Genomic DNA, 11,597 nt, shown 5'->3' on the forward strand with positions numbered 1-11,597 from the left:
CCAGCAGTCCCAAAATCCTGCGGCGGGGGTCGTGGGTAGCTGGCGGGTGTCAGGCAACCCTGCTCTCCCGCTACCCTGGCGCTGATCTGGCTGGATGAGGCCTGTGGCCCTACTCAGGCCGGTTTCTGCTTCCCTAACTAATGCAATCTCAGGTCCCGCGCAATTGGATTGGAGCAGAAGCTGTGCTCCACTCACCAGAAGTTTTAAGATCCTGTCGGGATTAATTATTTTATAAATACTTGAAAAACAAATATATAAAATAAATCTAACGTCAATGTGTTCACAAGAGCTGATATTCTCTCTGTGTGCATCTGTCTGTGTGTGATTTTTGTGTACCAGTGTGAGAGGGTGTGTCAGTGTTTGTGTACATTGATAGCACTGATAAAATACCCAACCTTCTCACAATTATAGCACATATATTTTAAAGAACCTCCAGCCTTATTTGTTTTTGTTGCTTATTTGTTTATTTGTTTTTGTACTTTAGGCACAAATATGTCCTCTACATGTCTACCTCCAGATTTTTTCCATGACCTTTATCACCATCTAAAAGCATTCCAAACATTTCTGACAGTGCTTGGAACTGGAAGTTGCTGAAAGTGACAGATATAGACACAAACACTGCTCATGAGCATCAGAACATCATCTCAATAGTGTGGAGAAAAATCAAGGGAAATGGTGAAAAGGCAAGGTGAGATTTTATACTGTCAGACAGGATCAGGGGCTACTTTTCAGGAAAATGATGGGTCTTAGTCAACTTATGGGAACTATGTATGAGTTCCCACTGAAGAGTGTAACAAAAGTACAGATGACAGTGGTACCCTACTCTAATTAGGGTAGCCAATCACTTAAAAAAGCAACATTGGAAGAACAAAATAATTCAAAAAGAAAGGAACAAACAAACCAAAACATGTAGGGTGGGAAGACCTTCTGTACAATTACAAAGATCAGACTGTGTAAATACTAATGAATGCCACATGGATGGTGAGAAATGCTTATATTAATAACTTAATAATCATCACTGTGAATGAAGGGATGAAAATGGTGGCAGTCAAAAACATAAACATGTGATAGTTTATTTTAAATTAAAAACTTACCAACATGTTCCTGTTTAAGACATGCTATTGTTAGTTATTGGTTTATTAATGTGTTATACCAACATTATGAATAAGAAATATAAAACAACACTGAGACCACAAATTTGCAGGAATCTTCACTCTTTTTTATTTTGTGTTACTATTTTTATTTGGTGTTCTGCAGAATATGCCTAGTGTGTTTCATGTCATGAAAATACAATACTCTACCATTAACCTGAAACCTAGGCTCACCCTCCTTCTTTAATTCCTTCCAACATATTTTCCTACTCCCTCCCTCCCTCCCTCCCTCTGCCTTTCTTTCTCTCCCTCTCTCTCCATCCCTCCATACCTCTGCCTTTTCCTTCATTTTCTTTTCTTCTTTTTTTCTTTCTTACTTTCTCTCTCTCTTTTCATTCTTTAAGCTTTAAGACAGGATCTTACAAAGTTTATCTGCAGAGACTTGAACTCATTCTGCAGTCAAGTAGTCTGGATGACTTGTGAGTTCTTATCCCCTGCTATTGAGTAATTCTGCCACCTGGCCTACTTTTCTGTGTGTCACTGTGTAGTTACTTTTCCCCTGTGGTACATAATCACTGGTATCTGGAATTAGAGTACTTGTGATCACCACTCAATGATGCTCACAAGGCTATACCCATGAATCTTCCTTTGTGGATGCAGGGGAAGCATATACCATTAAAGAAGATCATGAGGAGTATAAGGTTAATATGTCTCAAGAGTAACCTATTTTACTGAAGGTCAGATGAACAATTAACACTGGAAAGGAGACTTTTTCTACATTTCTATCAGAAGTACACTTACAAGGGCTTTATATTTATTCTGTAATAAACTAAATCAAAGCATGTTGAAACCAAGAATTACCATTAAATTCTAGCAATTTGTTATTTAAAATTTTATTTTTCATACTAATATGTAAAATATGTCATTTAATTCTTCTCCCTAAAATGCCTACCATTTATTTGAACTTCAAACCCAGTATCATAAACAATCATACACACTTGAATAAAGAAATGGTCCTTCCACAAAAAGAATGCAGAGTTGTTAATAAAGTTTGTGGACTAAACCTGCCTAGAATCACAATGATCTAATGCTTGTAGCTAGGAATTATTTACATTCAACACCACGCAGGTCATTAGCAGAAGTAATCACACTGCAAACTGCTACAGAAATTTCAAATGCCAGTCACTTGCAACTTTTGGTTTGCTGACTGTCAAAATGACAGAAATAAGCGGTTACTAAGATAATTAACAAATGAATCATATTACAATATTGAATATGTTGGAAAATTGGTTTAATTACAAGTGGTATTTACTTACCTTTTCTAGGAAATATCTCATTATATGTTATGAAGTTAATAAGATAAAATAGAACTCTAAATAGTCTTACTCATTTACTGAGAAACTATCCAAAGTGGTACAGATGTGTTTTATCATTAAACATACATTTGTTAATTTGCAGCAACAGAATATTTTTTTCTAAATACATTTCAAGGGGAAATTTTATCAGTGTCTAGCAACCATAACATTTATTAACTATTACCTGTATATTTAAATCCTTACCATGTTATTAATCCAATGCTGTGTGCCAGATATATAAAGATAAAATGAGGAATACTAAATTTTTATAGAAAATTATAATCATTTTGCATCTTGTTTGTTATATAGAACATTAGTAAAAATAAATTGAGAGTGTTTGAAATTATTTTAAGTTGTCTCATTAGTGAAATTACTTGGGTTTTTTAGACATTAAATATTAAAGACTAAATAAACTACATGTAATTACATGTATATAATACATGCAATTTCTGTATGTAATAATTTTACATAAAGAGAAAGGTCTAAATCTGAATAAAATATTCTTCACATTCCTGTATCTATGTACTGACTATGGTATTTGTGCTTGATATATGTTGATTCTAGTCCTTGTAATGAAGGACAAATACATACTAAGGTTATTGGTTTTTTATTTAGTATTCAAGGCAGAAGGGTAGATGTAAAAGCAGAACACAGTGCTTCAAACTGCCCAGTAGTGACAAATCACAAAAATTTAAAAATGCGATCATCACAAAAAGATAACATTATAAGCAATTGGCTACTTAAACATACTGTGAAATGAAAATTTCTGTATTTTATGGCAAGATATAGTCTGGAGAAATTGTCTAATTAAAGATAAGAATTTTAATTTCTATACACAATGTTTTTTGACAAGTTTTTTAAACTTGTTTTTAGCCAGCTTAATTTTTAATTAACTAATTAATTATAAGATTTTCATACATAGGTACTATATTACAGCATTCCAAACACATTCTCTAACACTTTCAACTACTCTTGTGTCTTTCTACCACTCCCTCTGGAATTCATGACCTCTTGTGTAATTATCACACACAAACACACACACACACACACACACACACACACACACACACATATATATATATATATATATATATATATATATATATATATATACATATATACATATATACACATATACATATATCTACCTGACATTGTGTCTTCAGGAGCTCACCTCTACAAATAGAAATAGACTACTTTGTAGTCCTTCATCTATTGGTGGGGACTTGTGACATTACCAACATCCACATTAACATGGACCGGGATTGTCATTATATAGGTCTTATATACATGAGAATTTGTGGCTCCACTTTCCCTATTATGTCTATGGGACACAATCTAGCAGTTTCTCTGGATCTTACACTCTCTGCCCATATGTGTACTGAACCTTAGGTTTAGAGGTTGTATTATATTGGAGAGAGAGAGAGAGAGAGAGAGAGAGAGAGAGAGAGAGAGAGAGACAGAGACACAGAGACAGACAGATCATGTTGAAAGTAACTGGCAACTTTAAACATTTTGGTTTATTTTGATTTCAGTGTCAAACTTGGATTATCAGTCTTGGATAACACAAGACACATTTAACTGTTTATGCAGCTCACTAACACCTTGGAAAGTTTTATACAGACATTTATTACGAACTTAAGAAGAGATGGACAACATGGCAGGTCATAAAAGAAAGGCAGTAAATTTAGATGACTTTCAAGAATTCTGGGAAGATAATTAATTTGATGATAGAAATGTTAGTGCATTACAGAATACAACACTGGATATTGGATGTTATTTTACTCTATTAGCATGTCATTTTATATAAAACACTATATGGTAATCTGTGATATGTCGAAAAATGTTACAAAGTGATAGCTATGTTGTGAGACAAGGTCAGAGATACACAATGAACAGGTTTACATCTTCATTTTTTTTATTGATTATTTTATTTATTTGTATTCCAAGTGTTAACCCTCTTCTTGGTTTCCCCTTTGCAAAGCTCCTAATTTCCCCTATTTCCTGATTCTATAAGGGGGCTCACCCACCCACCCACCCACCCACCTATCACCGCATCCCCCCCCCCCTACACTGGGGTATCAAGCCTTCACAGTACCGACAAATGTTATCCCCTTTCCTGGTTTCCCCTCTACAAACCCTCCATTTCATCCCCCCTTACCTCGTTTCTATGAGGGGGCCCACCCACCCACCTATCCACTCCTGCCACACCACCCTAGCATTCCCCTACACTGGGATATCCACAGGACTAAGGACCTCCCTTCCCAGATAAGGCCATCTTCTACTACATAAACAGTTGGAAGCCATGGGTCCTTCCATGTGTACTCTTTGGTAGTTGTTTAGTCCTTGGGAGCTTTAGGGTGTGGGGTGTGGTTGCTGGGTATTGTTCTTCCTATGGACTAGCAAACCCCTTTAACTCCTTCTGTCCTTCCCCTAACACATCCACTGGTGTCCCCATGTTCAGTCTGATCGTTGGCTGCATGCATCCACATCTGTTTTGGCCAGGCTTGGCAGAGCCTCTCTGGGGACAGCCATGTCAGGCTCCTGCTCAGCAATAATGTCTGGGTTTGGTGTCTGCAGTTGGGATGGATCCTTAATTGGGTAGTCTCTGTATGGCCTTTTCTTCAGTCACTTCTCCACTGTTTGTCTATTCTCCATGCTTTAGACAGAACAACTCTGTGTTATTTTTTTTTTTTTGAGATGATAATGATGGTCCCATCCCTCAACCAGGGATGCCTAACCTCTAGATATGATCTCTTCAAGTTCGTTCTCCCATAGCTAGTGTCATCACCATTGGGCACTGGGAGCCTCTTGCTTTCCTGGCATCTGGGACTTTCTATTGGCTACCCCCAGTTTTCCATTCCCCACTGCTACACACCTCATTTTTATTAAATGATTTTATTTATTTAGAATCCAAATGTTACCTCATTTCCTGGTTCCCACTCCCAGAGTTTCAGAGTTTTTCACTCCTTCACTGTCCCCTTTGCTCTGAGAGGGCGCTCTCCCATGTGCATCAAAAATGGTTTCCATGTCTCAAAAAAACAAAACAACAACAACAACAACAAAAATGGTTTCCCGAATCTAGCCAACGGTCATCGGGATGTGAGACCTGGGGGACCCTGCTCCAGGGGTGGGGAAGGCGCAGTCTGAGGTTCCAGCGGACCTGCTGAAGTGAGTCTCAGACTGTAATGTAGCACAAACACCACTGGGTACCGTGGAAGAGCCAGTTCTAGGGTCCCTGGGCTGCCAAGAGGCCAGGGACGTCTGGTTCTCAGTCTTAGACACCTCAGACACCACTGGATGTCATGGAAGAGCTGAAAACAGAGTGGGAATTCTTGGTCTGACTCTGGCCCAGGGGCAGAAGGGAAAAGGGCAAGGAGGAGAGACCAGGTTGTCTGTGCACAGCTTACTGCCCTACACTCCCATCTACTCACTGTACTTCCCCCAAGCATCCCCTTTCCCTTGGGCATCAAGTCTCTACAAGGTTAGACACATCCTCTTGCACTTAGGCCATGCATGCTCTTTGGTAGATAACTTAGACTGTAAAAGTTCTGAGTGGTCTGTGTTAGTAGACGCTGTTGTTCTTCCAAGGGGTTGTCATCCCCTTCAGCTCTTTCAATCTTTCCCCCAAGTCTTCAATTGGGTCCCCAAACTCAGTCCAATGGTTAATTGTATCTGCATCGGTCTCAGTCAGCTGCTGGTAGAGCCTCTTAGAGGACAGCCAAGCTAGTCTCCTCTCTGCAAGTACAATATGGCATCAGTGATAGCGTCATGGATTGGTGCATGCACATGGGATGTATCTGAAGTTGGGCCAGTCACTGGATGCCCTTTCCTTCAGTTTCTGATTCATATTTTTCCATGCAGTTCCTCTTTAGAGAGGAACAATTCTGGGTCAAAAATTTTGAAGATGGATGGGTGGCCTCTTGCCCCAACTGAGGGCCATGTCTATCTACTGGAGATGGTCTTTTCAGGTTCCATCTCCCCACTGTTAAGCATTTTTCTAAGGTAATCCCTATTGAGTCCCGAGAGCCTCTGACATCTCAGATCTCTGAGACTTTCTAGGTTCCCCCAAACAACACCCCCTGAAGCTGCAAAATCTCCTGGCCCTCTGGGATTCTCTCCTGCTTCCCTCAAACCTGTTCTTTTCCTCCTTTTACTCTTCCTCTTCCCTCTTCTCCCCCAGGTACCTCGCTCCCTCCGAGTCTTGTGATTATTTTCTTGTCTTTTCTAAGTGGGATTGAAGCATTATCACTTGAGCCTTCCTACTTGTTAAACTTCAGATGGTCTGTGAGTTATATCATGGGTATTCTGTACTTTTTAGCTAATATACACTTATTAGTGAGTCAATACAATGCATGCCCTTTTGATTCTGGATTACCTTGCTCACAATGATGTTATCTATTTCCTCCCAGTTGCCTGCAAAATTCACCTTATTTTAACAGGTGATACAATTCCGTTGTGTAAGTGAAACACATTTGAGGAACATCTGGGTTGTTTCCAGCTTCTGGCTATTATAAATAAGGCTGCTATGAACATAGTGGTACATGTGCCCCTGTGGTATGGTGGGGCTACTTTTGGGTATATGCCCAGTAGTGGTATAGCTGGGTCTTCAGATAAAACTATTTCCAACTTTCTGAGGAACTGCCAGATTGACTTCCTGAGAGGTTGTACCAGTTTGCATTCCCAACATCAATGGAGAAGTGTTCCTATTTCTCCACATCCTCAGCAACATGTGTTGTCACTTCAGTTTTTGATTGTAGCCATTCTGACTGGTGTAAGGTGGAATCTCTGGGTTGTTTTGGTTTGTATTTTCCTGACAACTAAGGATACTGAACATTTCTTTAAGTGCCTCTCAACCATTCAAGATTCCTCTATTGAGAATTCCATGTCTAGCTCTGTACTACATTTTTTAATTAAGTTATTTGGTTTTATGGTGTCTAACTTCTTGAGTTCTTTATATATTTTGGGTATTAGCTGGCTGTCATATGTAGGGTTAGTGAAGATCCTTTCCCAATCTGTAGGTTGCCATTTGTTTTGTCCTATTGAGAGTGTCCTCTGCCTTACAGAAGCTTTACATGAGGTCCCATTTGTCAATTGTTGATCTTAAAGCCTGAACCATTAATATTCTCTTCAGGAAATTTCCCTTGTGCCAATGTATTCTAGGCTCCTTGCTACTTTTTCTTCTCTTCGATTAGTACCATTTAATCCCATACACCTTGAAACTGAAAGATTTTGAGTATAAAAACCATTCTACTGTAGCTGTCTTTTTAGAACACATTCCCCCTTCTGACTGTTTTTTTTTTATAAAGAAGTTACTTTGAATTTAATTTTTGTTCCAAGTGTGTTTGTTTTAAAGTAAATGACAAAAGAAATTAGCTGACACCAAAAGGAATAACAATTTTTTCATGAATAACACATTGTTGGCTTGATAGTCTCATTTGAATTAGGTATTCCAAAATAATTATTGTGATTATATGGTTTTGAAATATATGTTATGCATATCCAAAATTGGTTTGGAATTCATGGATTTCTTTCTTTGTCCATGAATACTTATATCTCAGATGTATGGAAGGAAAGGCATCTTTGGAAACCATATACTAATTGAAGAATATTTTATAGAAGGAAGGAATTTATTAGGTCTGTTAAAATTAATTTTTAATCAATTGTGAAATGTTTTATAATCATAACCATCTGTTTGATAGACTAAACATCATAGGAAGTAAACAAAAGGAGATGAATGAACATATAAACTCTCATTTTAACAAAGTCTTTCACAACCCCGAACTTGACTATTATCATTAATTTTTAGTATAGATCTTAAACTAGCTTTTAGTCATTGGTAGATAAATATTTTTTACATTCATGGGCTAGTCTTTAAAGGATTTTCTCTATCTAAGTGAATTATTTATTTCCGTAAGTAAATATGTTTGTTTTGGTAAGAAATTATTCCTCTAACATTTGGTATACTTACCAATCTGCATCTCCTTCTCAGTAGAGCTTCTAAAAATACATATGTGATAACTTATCTCATTGTTACAATTTCTAGGTACTGTGGAAGTTCCTGAGGATACAACAGTGAGTGAGAACTGGTATGTTAGAGCAGTACACATTACATAACTTTGGAGCTCAGAGTAAACCAAGATTGGACCTATTCTATTAAATTACTTTCAGTTTTGGAAGCTTTTATTCTAATTAAACAAAAATAAAGTGATATATTTCAAGATTTTAAATACACATTCAGATTTTCTTAGGCAAATGAAAAGTGGGTATTTGAATACAGGAGGTCAACTGAAAACTAAACAAGTTAATTAAAAGAAAATTTTACTGGGATTATTGTTTAATTCAGACTGTTTCAATGGAGAAATGTCATACATGATTGTAAGAGTAATGGTGCTACATGTGTTCATGTCTTTTTTTATTTTCCTTTCATGTGCATGTACCTTTCTGGCTGTTTGTGTGAAGGGTGTGCCTCTAAAATGTATCACAAGATGTGAAAGAGTCAAGGTTTATAGGATGAAAATGAATGCAAGGCAAACACTGCAGTGGGCTTTTAAGATAATAAATTTGTGCTTCAGTTAATACACTTATTGATATTTTATAGTCAAATATATAGATATTTTGTTATATTCAATATATATTATAAAAGAAAAAGTATAAATAAAAATTTACCACTTTCAAATTTCTTTCATTTTTGTTTATATGCCTGTGGATATGTGTTGTTAATTTTTGGTTCTGGGAATAAGAATTAATACGTTTCACATACTAGACATGTAGTCTACAACTGAGCTACCCCAGCACACACACACACACACACACACACATACACACACATACACATACACACACACACACATACACACAAACACATGAAGGGAGACACACACACAGAACAAGGTGGGAGAGACACATAGATACACACACATGGGTGGGGAAGAGTGAGTGAGAGAGAGAGATGGAGAGAGAGAGAGAGAGAGAGAGAGAGAGATTTCTGAATAACTGGTATGAACTTTTACACAAATTTTTAAACTTTTTTGTTCTTATTTTTTCCTCTGTATGACTCATAACATCTCTAAAACTTTGCACTCATAGAGAGGCTATAAATTATTAACATTGACAGTAACCTTGAAAAACTCAAGTTTCTCCCGGGCTTGTTAAATGTTGAAAGAATCTGTAAATTAGGTCACATAAGGACCTGTCAAAAGCAGTGAACATTTTCCAATATTTTCTATGATACTACACTATGATTTATTGAGAGTAAATGAGACACCATTTCTCCATATGTGAAGTGCATTTGAAAAAGAAAGTCAGGGAAAAAAAGATAGGAAAATATCTAGAAGCCAAACATAGCTGTACAAGTGACAGAAAATACAAAATATGAGTAGCTATTTTATCTATTAAAAATAGTGAAATTCAAGTTAAAATATTTTATACAAATTTATTATCTGTAGAGTGGATATGTATTTTATTCTATTGATAGCATTTACTCTATTTTTTTCTTTCTGATATTCTTGGTAATAGACTATTACTTTCAGCAACCAAACCAAGACTAAAAGATCATGAAGCTCTCAAATAAGAGAGGCCCATTGGACTTGCAAACTTTATATGCCCCAATATAGGGGAATGCCAGGACCAAAAGAATGGGAATGGGTGGGTAAGGAAGTGGGGGGGTACGGGGGACTTTTGGGATAGCATTGTAAATGTAATTGAGGAAAATATGTAATAAAAAATATTAAAAATTAAAAAAACCCTTGTATTATCAAAAGACATTTAAAATATAAATAATTAAGTTATTTTTTACTTCAAAAAATAATATCAAATAATATCAAACCAAAAATCACTTAGTTTGGTTTTTGTTGAACAGTTTTTTTTTTTTTTAAATCCATCTAGAATGATTTATACATTTAATTTCTATGTCATACTTTCATTATTTTTCTTATTCTAGTGTGACTTTGGGAAACTATAAGTCTGGATGTAGCAAGCTGAGTTAGATATATTTCATATTTCTTTACATTATACTCTGCAGAGAATTTACTACTGTTATAATTAATGTTTATAGGTTTGTCATATATATGGTAATAGATCTTCAAAAAAACTAAAATTGAAATAACGCTAAATTTGAAAATATATTTATTTGATCTTAAATTTATTTCAAACTTTCACTTATAAAAACAAAAACAAAAAGACCAACGATGTCTTTGAATGTTTTGTCTTACCTTTAGAGCTCATCATAAATAGTGGTTAGAATTCGCTGTTTTCTAAACTGATAAGACATTATTAAGTCTGTATTACTAAAGTGCTCTGCAGTTTCTTTGTGTCAAATATAAATACACTTATTATATTTCAACACCTCAGGGTTAACATGAAATTGTTGCAGACTATTTTGATTATGTGATGATTGTTCTAGAATTCCATAAAACTGCATCATGTAAAAATGACTGCTCAAATCAGTAAAATGCTGTGTCTTCCCTGCCAGTTCTTTCAGTGGCTTTATATGCACTCTCTACCCATGAGGTTATTTTAAAAAAAGACAAACGTGTACATAAATTTTTGGTTCCTTAAAAGTCAACTGGTTCAAGTAAGTGACTTAATGTTTAGCATGTTTGAAAAAGATATTTAATTTTCCTATCTTCTGGCCTTGTTTGTTCCTAATGACTTTCATAGCTAATGAATGATCAAAAGTATATAGGCCTCTATAATGAATTGACTTTCACAGCCCTAAGACCATAACACCAAGTGCTCTGTCTGTAAATCATGACTTGGCTTTTCCATGTTTCCACTTTGTTCTAGATAATGAATGTAAAATGGACATCCTTATTTTTAATTGTTTCTTTTTTCTTTTTTGGTTTGCTACTTTTGGGCACTTCAATGATTGATGTTTGTTTCTGTCTCAGTTAGGATTTCTATTGCTGTGCTGAAACACCCTGACCAAAAAGCAAAGTTGGGAAGAAAAAAATGGGGCAGGAATATGGAGGCAGAAGCTGAGGTCATAGATCTCTCTCTCTCTTTCTCTCTCTCTCTCTCTCTTAACTCCTCCCCCTCTCCCTCCTCCTCCACCCTTCCTCCTCTTTCTATTTTCTGTTGTTGTTGTTTTGATTTTTTTTCTTTCTCTCTTTCTCTTTTCCTCTCTCTCTCTCTCTCTCTCTCTTCTCTC

Source organism: Mus caroli, chromosome 12, assembly GCF_900094665.2.
Source record: "Mus caroli chromosome 12, CAROLI_EIJ_v1.1, whole genome shotgun sequence".
Taxonomy (NCBI): domain Eukaryota; kingdom Metazoa; phylum Chordata; class Mammalia; order Rodentia; family Muridae; genus Mus; species Mus caroli.